Source organism: Citrus clementina, unplaced genomic scaffold (assembly GCF_000493195.1).
Source record: "Citrus clementina cultivar Clemenules unplaced genomic scaffold, Citrus_clementina_v1.0 scaffold_8, whole genome shotgun sequence".
NCBI lineage: Eukaryota > Viridiplantae > Streptophyta > Magnoliopsida > Sapindales > Rutaceae > Citrus > Citrus x clementina.
In genome coordinates this window covers 7429478-7451394 of record NW_006262022.1, presented here as the reverse complement: position 1 = coordinate 7451394, position 21917 = coordinate 7429478, and the positions used below count along the sequence as shown (strand labels likewise).

Below are 21917 nucleotides of genomic sequence, written 5' to 3'. Positions count from 1 at the left end.
GGCATGCACGTGGAGAGTACTTTAACAATTTAAATACAAGTTCACGTATATTTTTATTAAAGGAAGCAAATATTTTGCATGGCTTTAAATGGCAAGCACGTTATGGCATGGGCTTTGGCTTCAATAATTCTTATTGGCTTAGAACTTAATGGAGACGGCCAACATGCTTTCTTTATAAAAGGCCATCAATTGAAAAAGCTAAAAGAGAGGGACGAGTGGAAGCCAAGAGAAACACAACACAGGAAGGAAAAAGAGAAGCCAAAGCAGCCATAAGAGATTCAGTGAAAGGCCGGAATTAATTCTTAAGTTTTTCTTTCTCTTTTCTCTATTGTTGTGCTTAAATGTTCCCTACAATATTTATGGATTCTCTTTATATTTCCATGAACTAATTTATTTTATTAGGGTTACGATGTCGCCTAACTATGAAAGTTTAATCCCATAAATATGTGTTATTTTTAATTTATTATTTCATGGTTGAGTATTCATTATTGTGTGAAAACTCTATGAAATGAGAGTTATCATGGCACTTTTAAACTTAAATTTGTGATACTTAGAGAGTAAATGACATGTTTTTAGTTCATTTTAATTATATTTTGCATGAACACCTATTTTAGTTTATTTTTAATAGATTTTATTTGATTTAGAATAATTTGTGTGCTTAAATCATATGCATAATTGTAGGTGACTGAAAGCTCAAATTTGAAGTGCAAATGTTGAAACTGTTATTGTAGCAATCCTGGAGCATTGAAAGAGAAGATTTCATGCGAGATACTTAGAAAATTACGATCTAGAATTTCTAAAAATAGAAGATACACCCCATAGACTTCCGGTTGTCCTAATTTTCAACTATAAAAGAAGTACACACCCAAAGAAAAAGGAAGTCATCACCTAAGGAGGAAAACTAAAAAGAAACAATAAGAAAACAGAATTCAAGAGAGAGATTGAAGACTATCACAGAGGAAACATCGCAGAGATCAACTATAAAATCAGTTTTTCTTCTTATTTGCTTGTTTTCTCTTTGATTATGGAGATGTATTTGATGGTTGAAACTCTTTTAGTTATTTTTCTTTCACAAATCATGAACCAAATTTGATTATAGTTGAGTGATAAACGATCTTAATGGATGTTTGACTGATATACGCCCGTTGCTCTGTGTTTGCTATAGCATTTTGTCTTAATTAATTTATTTTGATACTCTATTTCGGCTGATCACCCATTTAAGGTTATTAGCTAAGAAAGAACCTCAAAAAGGTCTGACTTAGTGGATCTCATTAAGACAATACTTGGTTTTAAATTAAATTTCCCAAGTTGAGTTAATCTCGATTTGAATAGGGCTATACTTGATCTAAAATTAGTAATGAACTAAATATATGGATTCACCTTGTAGGGTAAATAGAACCTAGATCGTTTAATGCTATATTTAATGTTGGCGTAACAATTGGTCACTCTTAGATTGCAATAGATATAAGATATTCAACAAGCGACATCTGAGGATGCATGCGAGATTCCTGTCCAGTGTTATAGTAGATGTTGTAGCAACGGTACTGTAATTGAGATAATAGTCAATGCCATCAAATGATTTTATTCACTCAACCACTTCATTTCCATTAGTTTTATCCTCGTGTCTGACGTGCAAATTTTCTTTATTGTCTTTTATTTATTGCACTTTAATTAGTTTATTAGTTCCATGAATTGTCTTATTTTAATTTTAGAACAAAACTGTACTGCAAGTCCGATAACACCAATCCATTTGGAGACGATTTCAATACTCATTAGTATATTACTTGTTGTATACACTTATACATTGACACCCACAGCATTAGAGATTGCACATACCGGGTTTTTGGTGCCGTTGCCGGGGATTAATTGTTCATTATGATTTGTGAAATTAATCTTAAAGGGTGCTAAATTTTTTTAATTTGTTTATTTTTTTGATAGACAAACCTTGCATGTGCAAATATAAACCTATTGAATTTTAATTTGATTCAGAAATTGAAAGAACTGAAAGGAGATTGAGAAAATAGCAAAGAAATTTAAAAACTGCTGTAGTAATGGATGATTTTCAAAATATGGGGAATTTGACCCGTGAGGAGAAATACGACTAGTAAATGCACGAGGTCAAGGAGGTCAAAATGGGCAAATTATTTATGGGCCACTAAGGAGCAACATTATTCATATGGCAAATGATAGAGACAAAGCCATTAGAGATTATGTAGTATTAACTCCTCAAGCCATAAACCCTGTAAAACCAAAGTACAAGCTAATAATTTTAAGCTTAAACCCATGATGTTTAGATGCTTCAAATAGTGGGGTAATTCAATAGACTGCCATCCGAAGATCCTCATCTACACCTCAAATTGTTTTTAGAAGTATGTGATTCTTTCAAGATTGCTGGAGCATTACAAGAAGCATTGAGACGCAGACTTTTTCAGTTTTCTTTAAGGGATCGAGCAAATGAATAGTTGAATTCTCTACCAATCATTCCATTACAACATGGAATGATTTGGCTAACAATTTTTTGGTGAAATACTTTCCACCGACCAAGAATGTGAAATTGAGAAATGAGATCACATCTTTCCATCAACTTGAAGATGAGAGTTTATACGATGCATGATAAAGATTTAAGGAGTTATTAAGGAGATATCCTCATCATGGTATTCCTTGCTGCATACAGTTAGAAACATTCTATAATGGACTCAACCCAAGCACTAGATTAATAGTGGATGCTTCAACAAATGGGGTCTTGCTATCTAAGTCTTACAATGAGGCCTGTACAATTTTGAAGAGGATAACCAACAATAACTATCAGTGGCCATTAACTAGGCAAGTTGCAGCAAGAGGAATAACATGAGTCCATAATATAGATGCATTGACAACACTGTTAGCCCAAGTAACCTTATTAACAAATATGGTGAAGGTTATGACTACTGCTCCAGTAATTGTCAACTAGGGATGGCAATAGAGCAGATATGGATTGCATCTATAATGCTCCAGATCCAAATCCGTAATAAAAATTAAGATCTGCATTTGCTCCAGATCCGTTATGGATCTATATTTTTCGCTCCATATCTAGATCCGAAACAAAAAATAAAGATCTATATATGCTCTAAATCCAAAAAGAAAAATTAAAATCCAAATCTGCTCTAGATCCATCATGAATTCTAAATCTCAATAATAAGAGATCAATATTTTTTTAGAAAGAAAATTTAAGACTAAAATGCATTGGTAACAATTAAATTATATAATTTGTATAAAAAATCTAATAAGTATTGTAGCTTCTCCTTTTATACCAAAATAAACAAATAAGAAAATAAAATATCGATCAAAAGTAATTGCAGGATTAAGATCATTATAATATTCTAATGTCTCATTTACCAGCAAACCACCATCATTCTTATATCATTAAATAATAACATATAAGTTAAAAATAATTTATTATATTCAGTGCTTTATTATTTTTATTATGATCATATTTAGCTAAATATATGATTAACATAATTATTTTATAGTTGATAGCCACCATTGATTAGTGATTATACAAAATAAATAAGATTATGAGAAAATGATAGAAAAATAAACTTAAGTCTATGGATTTTCCTAACAATTAAAGAACTTATCCAAGCATTCAAATGAAGTGGAGAAGCAAGAGTAGACTAAAGAGGAAAAAAGAGACTAAATTGTAGAGTGAAAAACTTAAAAACATTAGGGCAGCCTATCCTAATTTTATTTTACACTTGATAAATTTTTGTCTTATTATCAATTAAGTACTTTTAAGTTTTAAGATTCTTAAATACATGCTAATAAATAAATTTTATCATTATTTATAATCACATAATTGTTAAGAATTTTTTAAAATAAAATTACATTAAATGGTGAGTGGATATGGATTTGGATCTAGATATTAAGATAAATCCGAATTTGCTCCAGATCCGCCTTAGATCCACGCATCGATATCCAAATCCATTTTAATCCGACCCAAATCCGATCCAATTGGATTTGGATCACATGGATCTTGGGTCAAATCCGATCCATTGGCATCCTTATTGTCAACCAAGTTGCTGAAGTATTCTGTGTTTATTATGGAGAGAGGCATTTATTTGACAATTGTCCTAGAAATCCAGCCTCGGTCAATTATGTGGGCAACTTCAATAGACAGAACTAGAAAATTCATATTCAAACACTTATAACCCTGGATGGAGACAGCACCCAAACTTCTCATGGAGCATTCAGAATCAGCACGCTGTAGCAATCAGTAGACAAAATAGACCTGCTTAACCATCTGAATTTCACCATCAAAATCAAGGGTAATGAAACACCAGCAATGATCAACTCAGTTCTCTTGAAGCTCTGCTTAAAGAATAAATTATGAAGAATGAAGTGGTTATCCAAAGTCAAGCTGTATCCTTAAGGAACTTAGAAAATCATATTCGACAGCTTGCTATAGCATTGAAGAACAAACCTCAGGTAGTTTACCTAGCAATACAGAGGATCCAAGGAGAGAAGGAAAAGAACATTTCAAGAAGATTAACTTAAGGCGTGGAAAGGATGTTCATATCCATGTTGGTGTACAAAAGAGAATAGTAGAACCCACTCCAATCCAAGAAGAAGCTCAGATTTAAAAAGAGCCACAATAAACTATTTTCCAGTGCACTGGTGAAAGTAGCCAAGCTACAGCATCAGCAGAAAATAATGATTCAGTGCCTATTGAGGAAGAAGTTGTAACACTAACAGCAACAGACCAGAATAGAGCAAAAAAAAAAAAAAACAGCTTGCAAAACTTGCTACAACACAGCAGTTTAGAAACTTACCATTGGGGATGTTAAAATTCGGGTCCGAGTCCGGGTGCAGTCTTTCTGCATCCAGACCCGGATGAATATTTTTCTGTACCGGACCCAGACATAACCCGCATTTTTCCACTCAGGGTCCAGTCCGGGTTCAACCCGGAAAAATTCGGGTTTCCAAACCGGATTAATGAATCTAATTAAAAAAAACTAAAAATTTAAGTAATATAAAAGAAAAAATATTAAATTTCACGAATCGAACCCAATCATATAATTCAGTTTGGTTCGTATTCGGTTTATGCCCGCCCCCCATGCACGACACTATAGTTGTATGTACTTTGTATGCATTGAGATAATTTTTGGAAACCTCTTTGGTCATCAAACCCCACACTGCAAGTTCCCCCACCTACCATCAGACGGTACTCAGCACCACGCCAAGCCACAGTCACAGCCGCGTCTACTGCACCAAGTGCTACCGCAGCAGAAGCCGAAAAATAAACAAGTCCATACAAATCAAATGACAAATCAACTAACAAATCAAATAAAAATACAAATCTAGGATTTTAGCAAATTAATACAAATACATGGCCTAAACAAACCAAATACAGATCAACTTGGTTTGAACCCTGTAGGAACAGCCGCGACGCGAAGGTGGGCAAGATGCCAAGACGAGTTGATGATGATGATGAACAGCCGCAAAGGTGGGCAAGTGAGTGTGACGACGACAATGTTTTCATTTGATTTGATTAAGACAAGCTGAAGAGGAAGAGGAAATGTGTTGCTGCGGCTGTGAAAGTGTAAATGAATTAAGCCCTAGGGCACCTTTGGGTTCTTTTTTTTCCTATTTATATTAAAAATATTTTTTAAAATTTAATATTAAAATTAATAAATTTTCGGGTCCGGATTCCGGACATACGGGTTCACCTAAAACTGGAACCGGACCCGAACATGTGCGGGTTTGTAAAATGGGTTCCGAATTTTGCATTTTTATACATCCGGACCGGGTTGAACCCGGACCGGATCATCTGGGTTTATCCGGGTCCGGAAAAATTTGCCATCCCTACTTACCATCTTTCCCCAAAACATTCTAGAAGTAAAAATAAGACAAGCAATTCAACAAGTTCCTGAAAGTTTTGAAGCACCTACATATCAATATTCATTTTGTAGAAGCTCTCGAGCAAATACCAAATTATGTGAAGTTCTTGAAAGGTATTTTGGCTATAAAAAAAGCCTTGGAGAGTTTGAAACAATTACTCTAACACAAGAATGTTGTTGTGCAAATTTTATTGAACTCGCAAGTGCACGAATCTATTGTAGTATAGATCAATGGTGACGAGTGTCGATCCCACGAGGAGGTGAATTTTAATTGTGTGTAGAATTAATTTTGTAAATGGGTGATTGGATTTGTGATGGAAATGATTTGAAATATGTAAAACTTAAATTAAAATGGCGAGAATAAATTCTAAAATTAGAATTGAAATGGCGAGAATAAATTGAAAAGAATTCTATTGAAATGACGTACTTGGGTATCTGGATCCGTATCAACATGCATCATGGGCTAAATATTCCTTATTAATGCCAATTAAATCATGAGGGGGGAATCCACACCTTATGAACCACACTCTAATTAGTATGGTGCTAAGGGCTTATCGTGCCAAATAATAATAACCTTGTACTAGGGGGCCGATGAAACCAAGGTGGTACTAGACAAGATTAGTATTATTTGTCGACGAGAAGTCAAAACATCCACAAAAATTAGAGGGGAAGAGAAAATAAATTTACCAAATAAAGCCCATGACACATGTTGAGACTTCACCTTCAACCCAAGCTTGAAAGAAAATTAGCTACTCATAATTGAACTAGGGGCAAAAAGAGAATTTATTAAAATACGTAGAAAAATACAAGATGGAGAAGAAATTACAGAAAATAGAGTCCAAAAATAGATTCAAAGCTATCAAATTAGGGGGGAAAGCCCCCTTTTTTATAGATACATGCATCATGGCCATCGGATTAAAAACAGTTTGGACGCTCAAGATTGCGCCACATCATCAGTCAACAGTACGCGGTTTGACCACGCGGATGAACAGTAACACGGTTTGACCGGGGTTGAACAGTGACGAGGTTTGGTTGAAAATAATCCTGTGTGATGCATATACCGTACACGAGATTTTTCATCCACTGATATGCTGCCACGTCACCATCAACAGTACATAAGAATTTTGACACCTCATCAGTCAATGCCACATCATCGGTCAATGACATGTCATCGATCCGTCTATGTGAACAGTGTCGTGAACAGTAACACTGACAGTATCGTACACGTGAATAGTATCTTACATGTGAACAGTGCCATTTTTTCTTTTATGGTCCTTTTAAGGTTTTCGACCGTCCTGAGTTCAAAAATGATGTCTGTTTTGCCGTCTAATCTCTCGTTTATTGTGAAATGACTATGATGCCCCTAAAATACGTAAAATACTTAATTAAAATAAAACACACGGAATTAAATTAAAAGAAGGTTAAATACATAAAAGTAAGGGTGTTAGTAAAACTTGTAGTGTAAAATAACGATTTTCTCCTTTATAAATATACATTTTCTAACACTCAACACACCCCCCAACTAGCTTATTGCTAGTCCCTAGCAAATAAAGCAAAAACAAAATTTAAATCCAAAATATTTTTTTTTTAACACTCATGTTTATTCAATTAGACTAATGATAGTAATCAAATAAAAAATAAGCATTATCTCCAGTCTAAAGCAACATTACGCCCACATCAACCATCCACATGAATCAGCCCAGTAGACTTTGTTATAGCTACTTTCAAGAATGACATGTCAAACCCCAAAATCTCACTGGAAGTAGTGACACTCTCACAAAGAAATTAAACCCAATAAAAATAGTCACTCCAATGAATGGTAATTGAGAGAGCAAATAATAAAGAAATGATATCACATGCTCTCACCAAGATTAAAGAAATATGCCCTCAGTTTAGAAATAATACGATCTCAAGTTAAATAAAAATGTTAGTCAACCCAATTTATTTATTTTTTTTTATGCATCACTACATCTTTTTAGCCCATATAACTAGCTTTTACTTCAGACTATAGTTCCCTAAAACCAAGAAGGACTTTTATTAGAACGTAACGTAGGCTAGGGACATGGCTAACACAGAAGGGAAATAAGGAAAACAAAGTGTATGTTTGAGAAAAATGCAGAGAATTTTTTTTTTTAAGTTGCAAAGTGGATTTCACTTATTGTTGTTATTTTTATTCTTTTGAAACAACTTTTGTTTTTTTTTGTTTTGTTTTTGCTTTTATTTGGCATAACTTGACTGAACAAAATAATTATTTACATTTTCTCAAACATAAATAGGTGACGGAACTTATAAGACATCGGGTAATACTCCAAATCGGAGTGGGTCAAGATGATAAGTTGATAAAGAAAAGGTTTTTTTTTTTAAAGGCTCAAAAGGGTTAACTATGGATATTTAATAAAAGGGATGGCTAGAAGGGCTCAAACAGATCAAAGATGGCATTTCTATCTTGTTTTAGGGCTCTAAATAATCATCCATATCTACTAGTTAGATGGACCTCCCAATGTAACAACACACTTTTTTTTTCTTTTTCTTCTTTTTTTTATTTTACAATTTTTTTTTAGGGTTAACTCAAAAGAAATCTAGAGATCGTGTATAAAATAATAAACTGCTAAGCTCTATAGAGAATGGGCAAAAGGGTTACTCTCCAAGAAAATGATAGGCTCAACAACTCACTTGGCACTTATTTATGACATGTTTATTCCTTCAAGCAACTCATATTTGTCTCCGACATCAATATGTAAAGTAGCAAATATAGCGTAACATCACTTAAGACCAAAGATAATACAAATACTAAAATTTGAAATTAATCACGTCATCCAATGTTAAAACAAATCACACAATTTTTTTTTTAAACAACATTCTACCCCCCAACATATTCTAAGCATGAAAGGAAAATATGCATCCAGAAATGTGAATATGATGCAGAAAAACTAATTAGAAAAGTTACACTTAAAATGATAGAAAAAGAAAATGGTTTTTTTTTTAAAGGCTCAAAAGTTTGAAAATGTATATTTATAGAGGAGAAAGAAGAAGAAAAATGAACATAAAAACTTAATAAAGAAAAAGAAAATATCTGAAATTTTTATTTATTTATTTTTTACTTTTTATTATTATTATTTTTTTTTCAAATGATGAAGATGCGTTTCTAGAGTCACTACACTCTATATTCAGCCATCTTCAACACAAAACGTTAGCAACAGTTAGTTTCTACAACAAAAATTCAGTAAAAACTTAACCAAGATTCCACAATTATCGACTATGCCCTCCCCCCAACCAGAACGAAACATTGTCCTCAATGTTTTAAAGGAAAGAAGTAGAGTTTAGAAGACATCACCTGGTTGGTGCAACACAGAAGAAAATATTTACAAGCGGTGAGTTAAATCTAATTTGTATTTTTTACTGCGGCTACTATTACCATCATTATTTGGATGCTCCAACACAAAGGTCCAGGGGTCTAGCTCCGGTCTATAAGCTTGTAACAGATCAAGTAGCTCATTAGCAATGTGAGCACAAATAAAGAGTTTTTTTGCATTAGAGGGAATGAAATAGTTTTTTATTGCATGGTTAAGAAATGCGATAAAGCCATTATAAAAGTTATTGACATTTAACAAACCAATGGGTATCTGGTGGATGTGCAGATGGGCCCAAGATGCTAGTGTGATAAGTGCCTCCAGTGTTACAAGATCTCCTGGAAGGAAAATAAAAGCATCAGCATGATTAAGCATTTCAGTTATTCTTTCTTGCATACCTGAGACGACTAACTCTTCTCCAGTTGATGAGTTAGACGAACTGCCCAATGGTTTTAGGACTGTTGGGATGATGCCTAACACTTGACTTCCTCTGACAAAAGCTGCTTCTGAGACCATTTTTTATAACCCTCGGTTACCTCCTCCATACAACAAGTGTAATTTTCTCTCTGCTCTACTTCGACCAAGATCGATGGCTGCCTCAACGAACTCTTTATGTTTGCCATAGTTAAATCCAAAAAGCACACAAATGTTCTTGAATTGTCTATTTGGAGTAGTTGCCATTGGGATACTTCTCAAAAAATAATTTGAGTTCTTGACAAAAAAAATCACATTTAATAGTCTTGGTGACAGTGGGTCACAGTTGTGTATGAGGTAACATGTCAGTGTCAAATAACGCGTAAAGCACATGGCTCATGAGTCAAAAAAGAAACAGTAAAAAGAAAAAAGTAAACAGTAATAAGGAAAAAGCAAACAGTAATAAAATTATTAAAGACAATAATGCACACAATAGAACAATAGTGAAGTAAAATAACAGTAAAGTAAAAGGATATTTACAGGTAGTTGCGACTGTGGCTCACATCTTCCTCTGGTTTTACGTTCAGAAACGGCTTGAACGCCCTCTATGGGTCGAGGATAGGCTTCATATCCAGTTTTCTTATAAACTGGCAAACAGGGTCGTTTATAGTCAGATTCCCAAGACTATATCGTGCATGCTCTTTCTGGAATAATGGCCATAACTGGAGAATCGCTCCTTGCACATATCCACTGGGATGCGTTTCAAGAGACAAAAGGATATCATCCAATGACTCCTTATTCAATTCATCCCTAATGAATTGAATCTTATCTTCCCTGTTATCAGACACCATTCCTAAAGAATATGGGTTTTTATTGCAACTCATTCTGGCACACTTATGACAAGCAACAGAAATTCTTTGAGCTCGTCGTTTTCTTGCATAATTTCCTTTAACACAACCAAGCATGTATGCAATAAATTTTGGAGGTAACTCACATGCCGATCGTACTCTAGCCTCGATTAACCAATGGATGTCAGCAGGTATGTTATTCCTCATGAGTAATCGCATGCGTTCAGACTGAGCTTTATAGATCGTAAGGAGGGCATTCTGAGGAAGTGAATGGAATCGCTTGTGAAGCTTCGCTAGAATATCGTTTCTGTCCATATTTTTGCCTCATAATATCAGTTATTATGGGAAACTAAAGTAACCGACTTGATTGTCACGGAGTATCGTTATCCGCCACTTCACCAGGGTAACAAACTAAAGCACACAAACAGAAAAATAAATTAAAACACACAAAGAAAATTAAAATCATCCTCTTATTGAATTTACCTCAAGCTCCAACTGGATGTCGTAAACACTTCTCTCAATATCTCTGAGTTGGCTTTCTAGATTCTCAACATAGGCTACTAACTCTGGTGATTGTAGAGCCCAAATGGGTTGTGTTTTACAAAATTGAATCTGCCTTATGAGATAAGTTTTAACACGTTGAAGTGGTTTAAGAATGTTCAAGAGGAACGGTCTAAGTATGGTACTCATGATTAATAATGATAAGAAAAAAAAACTTAATGGTAAAACAAACACACTTATGCAGAAATAATTTCAATTAGCAAAAGAATAATAAAAAGAAAGAAAGAAAAATCAAACCACCGAAAAGAAAAAAAATCAATTCAAATATGGTGGGTCACTCAAATTTATTTTGGTGTCTTCTCCATGTGGTTGGTACTCTAGATATGGCTTTAATCTTTGACCATTAACTTTAAATTTGGCCCCATGTCGAAAAACAGTATGAACAATAAAGGGACCAGACCATCGAGAGCGTAACTTACCTGGGAATAGGTGCAAGCGAGAATTGAACAAAAGCACTTTCTGACCTAGAGTGAAAGATTTTCTCATAATTTGCTTGTCATGGAAGACTTTCATTCGTTGCTTGTAAATCTTGGCATTTTCGTATGCATCATTGTGAATTTCTTCAAGTTCTGTCAGTTGTAATCTTCTTTCTGAACTGGCTTGCTGCATGTCAAAATTGAATTTCTTGATGGCCCAATATGCACGATGCTCGAGTTCCACAGGTAGGTGGCAAGCTTTTCCATACACTAGCCTGTAGGGTGACATCCTAATTGGGGTCTTGAAAGCCGTTCTATATGCCCATAATGCATCATCAAGTCTTTATGACCAATCTTTTCTGTCTGGCCTCACCGTCTTTTCTAATATGTGCTTTATTTCTCGATTGGAGATCTCAACTTGGCCACTGGTTTGCGGATGATATGGGGTCGCCACTTTGTGTGTGATTGAATACTTTGTCAAAAGAGCTTTGAATGCTTTGTTACAAAAGTGGGCACCACCATCACTAATTATTGCTCGAGGGAATCCAAAGTATGAGACAATGTTGCTTTTTAAAAATTCTATCACCATCTTGTGATCATTGGTTCTACATGGAATTGCTTCTACCCATTTTGATACGTAGTCAACAGCAACCAATATGTATTGATGGCCAAAAGAATGGGGAAAGGGTCCCATGAAGTCGATACCCCACACGTCAAAAATCTCAACCACTAAAATTGGATTTAGTGGCATCATGTTCCTTCACGTAATGCTCTCCATTCGTTGACACCTATCACATGAAGAACAGAAAGTGTAAGCATCTCAAAATATAGTTGGCCAATAGAAACCACATTATAAAACTTTAATCGTTGTTTTCTTAGCGCTGAAATGGCCTCCACAAGCTTGTTCATGGCAGAATAAAAGGATATTTTTAAATTTCACTTTCTGGGACACATCGCCTAACAATTTGATCAGCACAATACTTGAACAAATACGGGTCATCCCAAAAGAAATTCTTTATCTCTGCAAAGAATTTAGCCTTGTCTTCCTTGGTCCAATGCTCTGGAAGTTTACCTGTAACAAGATAATTAACTATATCAGCATACCAAGGTAATACTTCCACACTCATTAATTGTTCATCTGGAAATGACTCATTCAATATTAATGGCTCTATAATTGTGTCAAAATGGAGACGAGAGAGGTGATCCGCCACAACATTTTCTGTCCCTTTCTTATCTTTGAATTCCAAGTCAAATTCCTACAAAAGTAACACCCAACGAATTAGTCTAGCTTTTGCATCTTTCTTCGTGAGAAGATATTTAAGAGCAGCATGATCTGTGAATATAATTATTTTACAACCAATGAGATAAGATCGAAATTTCTCTAATGCAAACACAACTGCTAGCATTTCTTTTTCAGTAGTTGAATAGTTCAACTGTGCATCATTCAATGTCATACTAGCATAGTAAATAACGTGGGGAATTCGATCAACTATTTGTCCTAATACTGCTCCTACTGCATAATCAGATGCATCACACATGAGCTCAAATGGTAAGCTCCAAATTTGGGGGCTGAATGATGGGTGATGATGTCAACAACTGCTTTAGTTTTTCAAATGGCACAAGACATAAATTATCAAAGATAAAAGGTACATCCTTAGCAAGTAAATTGTATAAGGGTCTAGAAACTTTGCTAAAATCTTTAATGAAACGTCTATAGAAACCAGTATGCCCAAGGAAAGATCTTACTTCTCTTACTGTTTTGGGTGGAGGAAGATTAGAAATGAGATCCACCTTGACTTTGTCAACCTCAATACCTTTGCTCGAAATGATGTGACCGAGAACAATACCTTGTTTTACCATAAAATGACATTTCTCCCAATTTAAGACCAAGTTCTTCTCGATACATCGCTGTAGAACTAGTGTTAGATGATGTAAACATTGATCAAACGAATCACCAAAGACAAAAAAGTCATCCATAAAGACTTCAAGGAATCGTTCAACCATATCAGAAAAAATGCTTAACATGCATCGTTGAAATGTAGCAGGTGCATTACATAATCCAAATGGCATTCTTCTATATGCAAATGTGACAAAAGGGCAAGTGAAAGTTGTTTTCTCTTGATCTTTTGGTGCTATGGGGATCTGATTGTATCCTGAGTAGCCATCTAAAAAGCAATAAAATTCATGGCCTGCTAATCTATCAAGCATTTGATCGATAAATGGTAAAGGAAAATAGTCTTTACGTGTGACAGAATTCAACTTTCTATAATCAATGCATACACGCCATCATGTAGTTATTCTAGTTGGTATCAATTCATTATCAGCATTGGTAACTACTGTGACTCCTGACTTTTTAGGGACAACTTATACAGGGCTGACCCATGAACTATCAAAAATGGGATAAATGATACCTGCATCTAATAGCTTAAGGACTTCAGTTCTAACAACTTCTTTCATGTTAGGATTTAACCGACGTTGCATTTCCCTAGTAGGTTTAGCATTTTCATCAAGGTGAATGTAATGCATGCAGTCTACTGGGTTTATACCTTTTATGTCTACTATAGTACATCCTAATGCCCCTTTGTGCTCTTTCAAAACATCCAACAACTTACCTTTTTGTTCGTCGTTTAGGGATGATGAAATGATTACCGGCAGAGTACTTTCTTCTCCCAAAAATGCATATTCCAATGTGTTGGGTAATGGTTTGAGCTCGAGTTTCGGTGGTGATTCTGATGATGGGATGAGTTTCTTCTCTGATGGTGCTAGTTGTTCAACTCTTGACTTCCATTTATTAGTGTCCATGGATGGTGCTGAGTCAAGTAGGGCGTTGACCTCATCGACTGATCTGTCAATATCAAAATCAAAACCAAAGTGAGTTAAACATGTTTGTAAAGGATCATCACTAAGGTTTGAAACAAAAGTGTCATCAACTAATGCTTCAATTAAATCCACATCAACAATTTCATCATCTGTATTGTGAGGTTGTTTGGCAATGTTGAAGATGTTCAGCTCCATAGTCATGTTGCCGAAAGACAACTACATATTTCCAGTCCTGCATTGAATGTGAGCATTCGCAGTTGCCAAGAAAGTTCGGCCTAGAATAATGGGGATGTGCTTTCGTGAATCCTGTATTGGTTGAGTGTCAATTACAATGAAATCAACAGGAAAATAGAACTTATCTACCTGGATAAGCACGTCTTCCACAATACCACAAGGTATTTTCGTGGACCGATCTGCAAGTTGTAACACCACTGGAGTTAGGTGTAATTCTCCCAATCCAAATTTCACGAAAACAAAGTAAGGCAACAAATTTACACTAGCTCCTAAATCCAACAAAGCATTCTCAATTGTATGGTTCCCTATACTACATGAGATAGTGGGGGAACCTGGGTCTTTGCATTTTAGATAAATTTTGTGTTGGAGTATAGAACTAACGTTTTCTGTTAAAAATGCCTTCTTTTAAACATGAATGTTTCTCTTTTTAGTGCAAAGGTCTTTAAGAAACTTGGCATAAGATGGAACTTGTTTAATTGCATCAAGCAAATGGATGTTAACACTTACCTGTTTGAAGATTTCAAGAATCTCACCTGTGAATTTTCCCTTCTTTTCTTTCGCTAACCTCTAAGGAAATGGAGCTTTCGGAACGTGTTCTCGTGGTTTGGTTTCTTCTCTCTCCTCTGGTGATAAGTCCTCAGCACTTACAGGTACAATTTGATTTTCTTTTGTCACCAGCATCTCCACTTTGTTGTCGACTTCTTTTCCTTTTCGTAAGGTCATGACTGCTTTGACCTCTCCATGCTGTTGTGGTGAACTGGTACTTGCTTCATGTGCTAGATGTTAGGATTAGGTACTGGTTGACTTGGAAATTTACCTTTCTCAACAGTTATTGCCAAGGTCTGAACTGAAGAAGCAAGTTGTCCTACCATCTTCTCAAGGCTTGAAACTGATTGGGCTTGTGAATTAAAGCCTGCTCTCAACTCATTTCGTAGTCCATCAATGGTGCAATTCTGTTGCTCAATCGTGGAGTGAGTAACATTCTTGAAATTCTGGAATGCACCCTCCCATGGTCTGGATTGAGAGTAGTTCTGGTTCTGATTGTATGGTCTAAATGGGGGCTGACTTGAGGATTTTGTGGAATTGGTGGAGCTGGAGCTGCTGGTCCATTCTGTTGGAATCCTTGAGACCATGAAAAATTATGGTGGTCTCTCCATCCAGGGTTATATGTGTTAGAGTATGGGTTGTAATTAGATGGTTTTCTCATTACACCTATGGCATTGGCTTGATCTGAGTATGAGTCATGGTCATGTGGTTCTGTTGATTTAGCAATCGACAACGATGCTATTTGTCGAGCAAGACCTTCAACCATCTCCTTGACTTCTTTGATTCCCGAACTTGACTCGCCAATGTGAACTTCATTTACTCCCTTAATTCTTCTTGTATTCCTGAGTGACCGACTCCGTTGTTGGGAATTATCTGCTTGTCGTTGGAAGAATTCCCAAATCTCTAAAGCACTTTTTGACATTAGCTCTCCTCCACTTGTTGCCATTAGCCATTCTTGCACATTCGGCAATAATCCCTCTAAAAAGTATTGGCATTGGTGTCATTTCTCGTACCCATGATGCGGACACTTCAAGAGTAGCCCATTGAATCGCACCCATGTTTCGAAAAACTGCTCGTCCTCTCTCTGGGTAAACTCCAAGATTTCCCTGCGAATAGCATTGGTTTTATGCACTGGGAAATATTTATTCAAAAATTTTGTTACCATTTGTTCCCATGATGCAATGCTATTAGCAGGCAATGTATTAAGGCATGAACGAGCTCTATCTTTTAAAGAAAATAGGAATAATATGAGTTTAACATCATCGTCTGAAAAATTCTCGTATTTAAAAGTTTGACAAATAGCATGAAAATCATTCAGATGATTATATGGGTCCTCATTTTCTAAACCATAGAATGTGGGGAGACAATTTAGCACACTAGGTTTTAGTTCAAAGCTCCTAACAGCTACATTTGGGTATCTTATGCATGATGTGCTCAAATTAGCTAAAGGACTGAAGTAGTCCTTAAATGGCCTCTCCTGTGGTTGCAAATCCATTTTATTTTTAACTTGTTTGTGTGTGCAAAGTGTTTTTTCTAGTTCAAAGTCTATGTTCAAGATTAGGTAATAATGACCTACGACCATGCATGCAAAGCAAATAAAATAAAAATAAATATGAGAACAAAACAAATAAAAATAAAGAAGAGTGAGAAATTACGTTACTAACCTTCTCACGCTGTTAAAACATTTCTATAAAAATACACAAAAACAAATATGTGAAATAAATTAATAAGATAAACAAAAATAAATAAAAAATTTACAAAGAAAAATAAATTGAAAATTAAATTACAGAATTTTAATAAAAAAGAAAAAGAAAAGAAATACTAACCTTTAAATGTAGATTCACTTTTTTTCTTTTTTTTATAAAAAAAATTACAAGAAAACAATTTAAAGAAAATATTCACAAAAATTAATTCTCTGAATTAAAATTACTTACCTCCCCGGCAACGGCGCCAAAAACTTGTTGTGCAAATTTTATTGAACTCGCAAGTGCACGAATCTATTGTAGTATAGATCAATAGTGACGAGTGTCGATCTCACGAGGAGGTGAATTTTAATTGTGTGTAGAATGAATTTTGTAAATGAGTGATTGGATTTGTGGTGGAAATGATTTGAAATATGCTAAAACTTAAATTAAAATGGCGAGAATAAATTCTAAAATTGGAATTGAAATGGCAAGAATAAATTGAAGAGAATTCTATTGAAATGAGGTACTTGGGTATCTGGATCCGTATCAACATGCATCATGGGCTAAATATTCCTTATTAATGCCAATTAAATCATGAGGGGGGAATCCACACCTCATGAACCACACTCTAATCAATATGGTGCTAAGGGCTTATCGTGCCAAATAATAATAACCTTGTACTAGGGGGCCGGTGAAACCAAGGCGGTACTAGACAAGATTAGTATTATTTGTCGACGAGAAGTCAAAACATCCACAAAAATTAGGAGGGGAAGAGAAAATAAATTTACCAAATAAAGCCCATGACACATGTTGAGACTTCACCTTCAACCCAAGCTTGAAAGAAAATTAGCTACTCATAATTGAACTAGGGGCAAAAAGAAAATTTATTAAAATACATAAAAAATACAAGATGGAGAAGGAATTACAGAAAATAGAGTCCAAAAATGGATTCAGAGCTATCAAATTAGAGGGGAGAGACCCCATTTTTATAGATACATGGAGTAAATCATGGCCAGCGGATTAAAAACAGTTTGGACGCTCAGGATTGCGCCACGTCATCAGTCAACAGTACGCGGTTTGACCACGTGGATGAACAGTAATATGGTTTGACCGGGGTTGAACAGTGACGCGGTTTGGTTGAAAATAATCCTGTGTGATGCATGTACCGTACGCGAGATTTTTCATCCACTGATATGCTGTCACATCACCATCAATAGTACATAAGAATTTTAGTCCAACAGGATCATGACACCTCATCAGTCAATGCCACATCATCGGTCAATGCCACATCATCGATTCGTCTATGTGAACAGTGTCGTGAACAGTAACGTTGATAGTACCGTACACGTGAATAGTAACGTACATGTGAACAGTGCTATTTTTTCTTTTATGCTCCTCCTAAGGTTTTCGACCGTCCTCAGTTAAAAAATGATGTCTATTTTGCCGTCTGATTTCTCGTTTATTGTGAAATGACTATGATGCCCCTAAAATACATAAAATATTTAATTAAAATAAAACACACGAAATTAAATCAAAAGAAGGTTAAATACATAAAAGTAAGGGTGTTAGTAAAACTTGTAGTGTAAAATGACGATTTTCTCCTTTATAAATATACATTTTCTAACACTCAACAAATGTCGCCATATACTTCAAAATAAAATCCCTCAGAAGTTGAAAGATCTAGAGAGCTTTACAATTCCATGCTCTATTGGAACTAAATATAATTGTAGGGCACTTAGTGATTTGGGGACAAGCATCAATCTTATGCCTTTATCAGTGTTCAAGTTGGAAAAGTTAAGTCAACAAAAGTGACTTTATAACTTACTGACCGATCTCACACTTATCCAAAAAGGAAGATTGAAGATGTATTAGTAAAGGTGGATAAATTTATTTTTCTAGTGAATTTCATAGTGTTGGACTCTAAGGTAGACAAAGAAGTGCTAATCATTTTAGAAATTCCTTTCTTAGCCACGAGTAAGACTAATTGATGTGCAAAAAGGATAATTAACCATGCAGGTAAATGACCAACAAGTTACATTCAATGTGCTAGATGTTATGAAGCGTTGCAATGAAGTTGAAAATTGTAATTTTGTTAATGTTGTAGACTTTGCTGTGACAGAGATGTTAAACAGTTGTTATAGTAAGGAAGAAATCAATGTTGTAATATTTGAAGAACTTGAAGATGAAGATCCTAAAACGGTAAATATGGCATGGTTAGGAGAGTAGCAACCCGTGGGGACTGACAGACACTTTGAATCTTTAAACCTCTCAAATAGGGAAATAAAACCATCTATTCCATCTATTGAGTCAACTCCTGTTCTAGAATTAAAAACTTTACCTTCACATTTAAAATATGCGTATCTTTGTGACAATAATACTCTCCCATAATCATTTCATCTTCTTTAAATGCAAATCAAGAAAAAAAAAGCTTACTGAATGTATTGTGGAGATCTAATAAGGCTATTGGATGAATCATGGCATATATCAAAGGAATCAGCCCATCAATATGCATGCATAAGATTCTGTTGGAAGACTACTACAACAACTCTATAGAGCAACAGAGAAGATTAAATCCCATCATAAAAGAAGTTGTGAAAAAAGAGATCATTAAGTGGCTTGATATTGGAATTATTTACCCTATATCAGACAGCTCATAAGTAAGTCCAGTTCAATGTGTTCCAAAGAAAGGTAGAGTGATTGTTGTAGCAAATGAAAAGAATGAGCTTATTCCCACAAGAACAATGACTTGATGGAGAGTTTACATGGATTATAGGAATTTCAACAAAGCTACAAGGAAGGATCACTTCTCATTGCTTTTCATAAATCAGATGTTGGACATACTTACTTGAAAAGAATACTATTATTTCTTGGATGGATATTCAGGCTACAACCAGATTACTATAGCACCAGAGGATCAGGAGAAGACAACATTCACTTATCCTTATGGAACCTTTGCCTTGAGAATGATGCCATTTTGTTTGTGCAACGCTCCAACAACTTTCCAAATGTGTATAATGTCCATTTTTTTTCAAATATGGTACAACCAACACTTGAGATATTTGTTGGTGTTATTCCAATGATAATGGTGTCAATGTGTAAATGTACACAACAAGTAATATAATTATAAGTATTCAATATCGTCTCCACAAGGATTGATATTATCAGACTTGCTACAGCAATCTCAATAGTCTAGTTTTGCCTCAATTGAAAATAGAACAAATAAATAAGCTAATAAATTAATTAAAAATAAAATGTAATAAGGTAAATTCTCACGTCACACACACAAGGATAAAATCAATGGGAATTGAGTGGTTGAGTGATTAAACTCTCTTAATAGTTTTGACTATTTTATTCAATTTTAGGTTTAGTTGTTACATCATCTGATATAGCACTGGGCAAAATTCTTATGTATCCTCAGCTGTTTCATGTTGGATGTCTTATATCTTTATACAACCTAACAGTGACCAATTGTTATGCTAACATAAGATATAGCATGACACATTTAGATTCTAATTATCCTACAAGGTAAATCCCTAAGTCTAGTTCATCACTAATTTTAAATTAAGCATGACCCTTTGGAATCAAGTAAAACACAACTCAAGAAACTTAATCTAAAATCAAGTATTGTTTTGATATATTCAACTAAGATAGGCCCTTTTGTGGCTCTTTCTTAACTAATATTATTAAATGGGTGGTCAGCCGAAATAATGAATAAAAACAAGCATTGTCAAAACAAAATACTATAGTAAACATGCAGCAACACATAAATTTAGTCTATAAACCATTAAGATTGTTCATCACTCAACCACAAATAAATTTAGTTCATGATTTGCGAAAGAAAAATAAACAACAGAGTTTTAGCCAAAAAAATCCCCATGATTAAAGAATAAACAAGAAAACAAGAGAATAATAAAAAGGACCAAATTTCTTGATTAATTTATGCCAATTCCCCTCTGTTACAGCCATTAATTTCACTCTTTGATCTATTTTTCTATTGTTTTCTTTCGATTTTTGTTCTTGGTTGATGGCTCTCTCTCTTCTTTGCATGTGTGCTTTTTTTATAGTTGAAAATTATGGTGACTGGAAGTCTAGGGTGCGTATCTTCCAGATTTAAAAACTCCATATCACAATCTGCTAAATATTTCGTGCGAAATTCTCTGTCAATGCTCTAGGAATTGCTACAGTAATAGTTGCTACAGCAATGGCTATAAAATCTGCAGTGTTCCAGTCTTGCTTCAATCCTTTTGTAGGCATGTCCTTTCATTACTTTTGCGAGCCTATTGCAACAGTATTCCTCCCTTGAAATTTGAGCTTCTGATCACCTACAATTATATATATGACTCAAACACACAGTTATTCCAAATCAAACCAAATTTATTAAGATTAAACTAAAATAGATGTTAATGCAAAATACAACTAAAATGTGATAAAGACGTGTCATTTACTCTCTAAGTAATCTTGATTTAATTCTAAAAGTGCCATAATAACTCTCATTTCGTAGAGTTATCACACCCTTGAACTTAAATTATTACTTGTCCTCAAGTAATGACAACAATATTAACATCCATTCACACAATCACTCATTAGTAACATAACTCTACCATCAAATTTGCAAGAGTTTTCAACCCTCAGGTAGCACTCTTAACATACAAATTTGCCATAGTAGTTTAGTTCTAAACTTAAGCCTCAGTCTGTCCAAAGTGTGTGTGCCCCACTTTGATCAAGTTCTGGTGATGCTGCAACATTGCACAGGTGTTACTTAGACTTCAGAGGTAAAACACAAGTGTATTCACATATGGGGGAGTAGGAGTCACAAACAACGATCAATTGTGCTCTAGTAATATATTCTCTTAAAAAAATTTCAATCAAATCCTCTTCAATGTATCATTGATTTTTCATGTGAATATATATCACTTGTGGTGATGACACTCAATTACTCAACTAATGCACAGATTAAAGTTACTGCAGCAACACTTATAAAATAGTCTTATCTATAGACATCTTTTACTCAAGGCTAAACATGGGATTCATGAACAGACTTGGCTACTAAATATCCTAGAGAGAGGACCTTACCTATTTCTCTCTCTCTCTCTCTCTCTTTATATATATATATATATAACTACAAAGATGCCACGTGTTTTAAATGTGGAAAGAAAGGCCACACTGC

The 21917-nt window shown here is 34.8% G+C and overlaps 1 non-coding gene across 1 annotated transcript; it reads right to left on the bottom strand.

Moving 5' to 3' along the window:
- Positions 1-2551: 2551 nt before the first annotated feature.
- On the bottom strand, positions 2552-2658 carry LOC112096633. The gene has a single exon (XR_002904530.1). It is a non-coding gene; the product is annotated as a small nucleolar RNA R71 (small nucleolar RNA).
- Positions 2659-21917: the final 19259 nt, after the last annotated feature.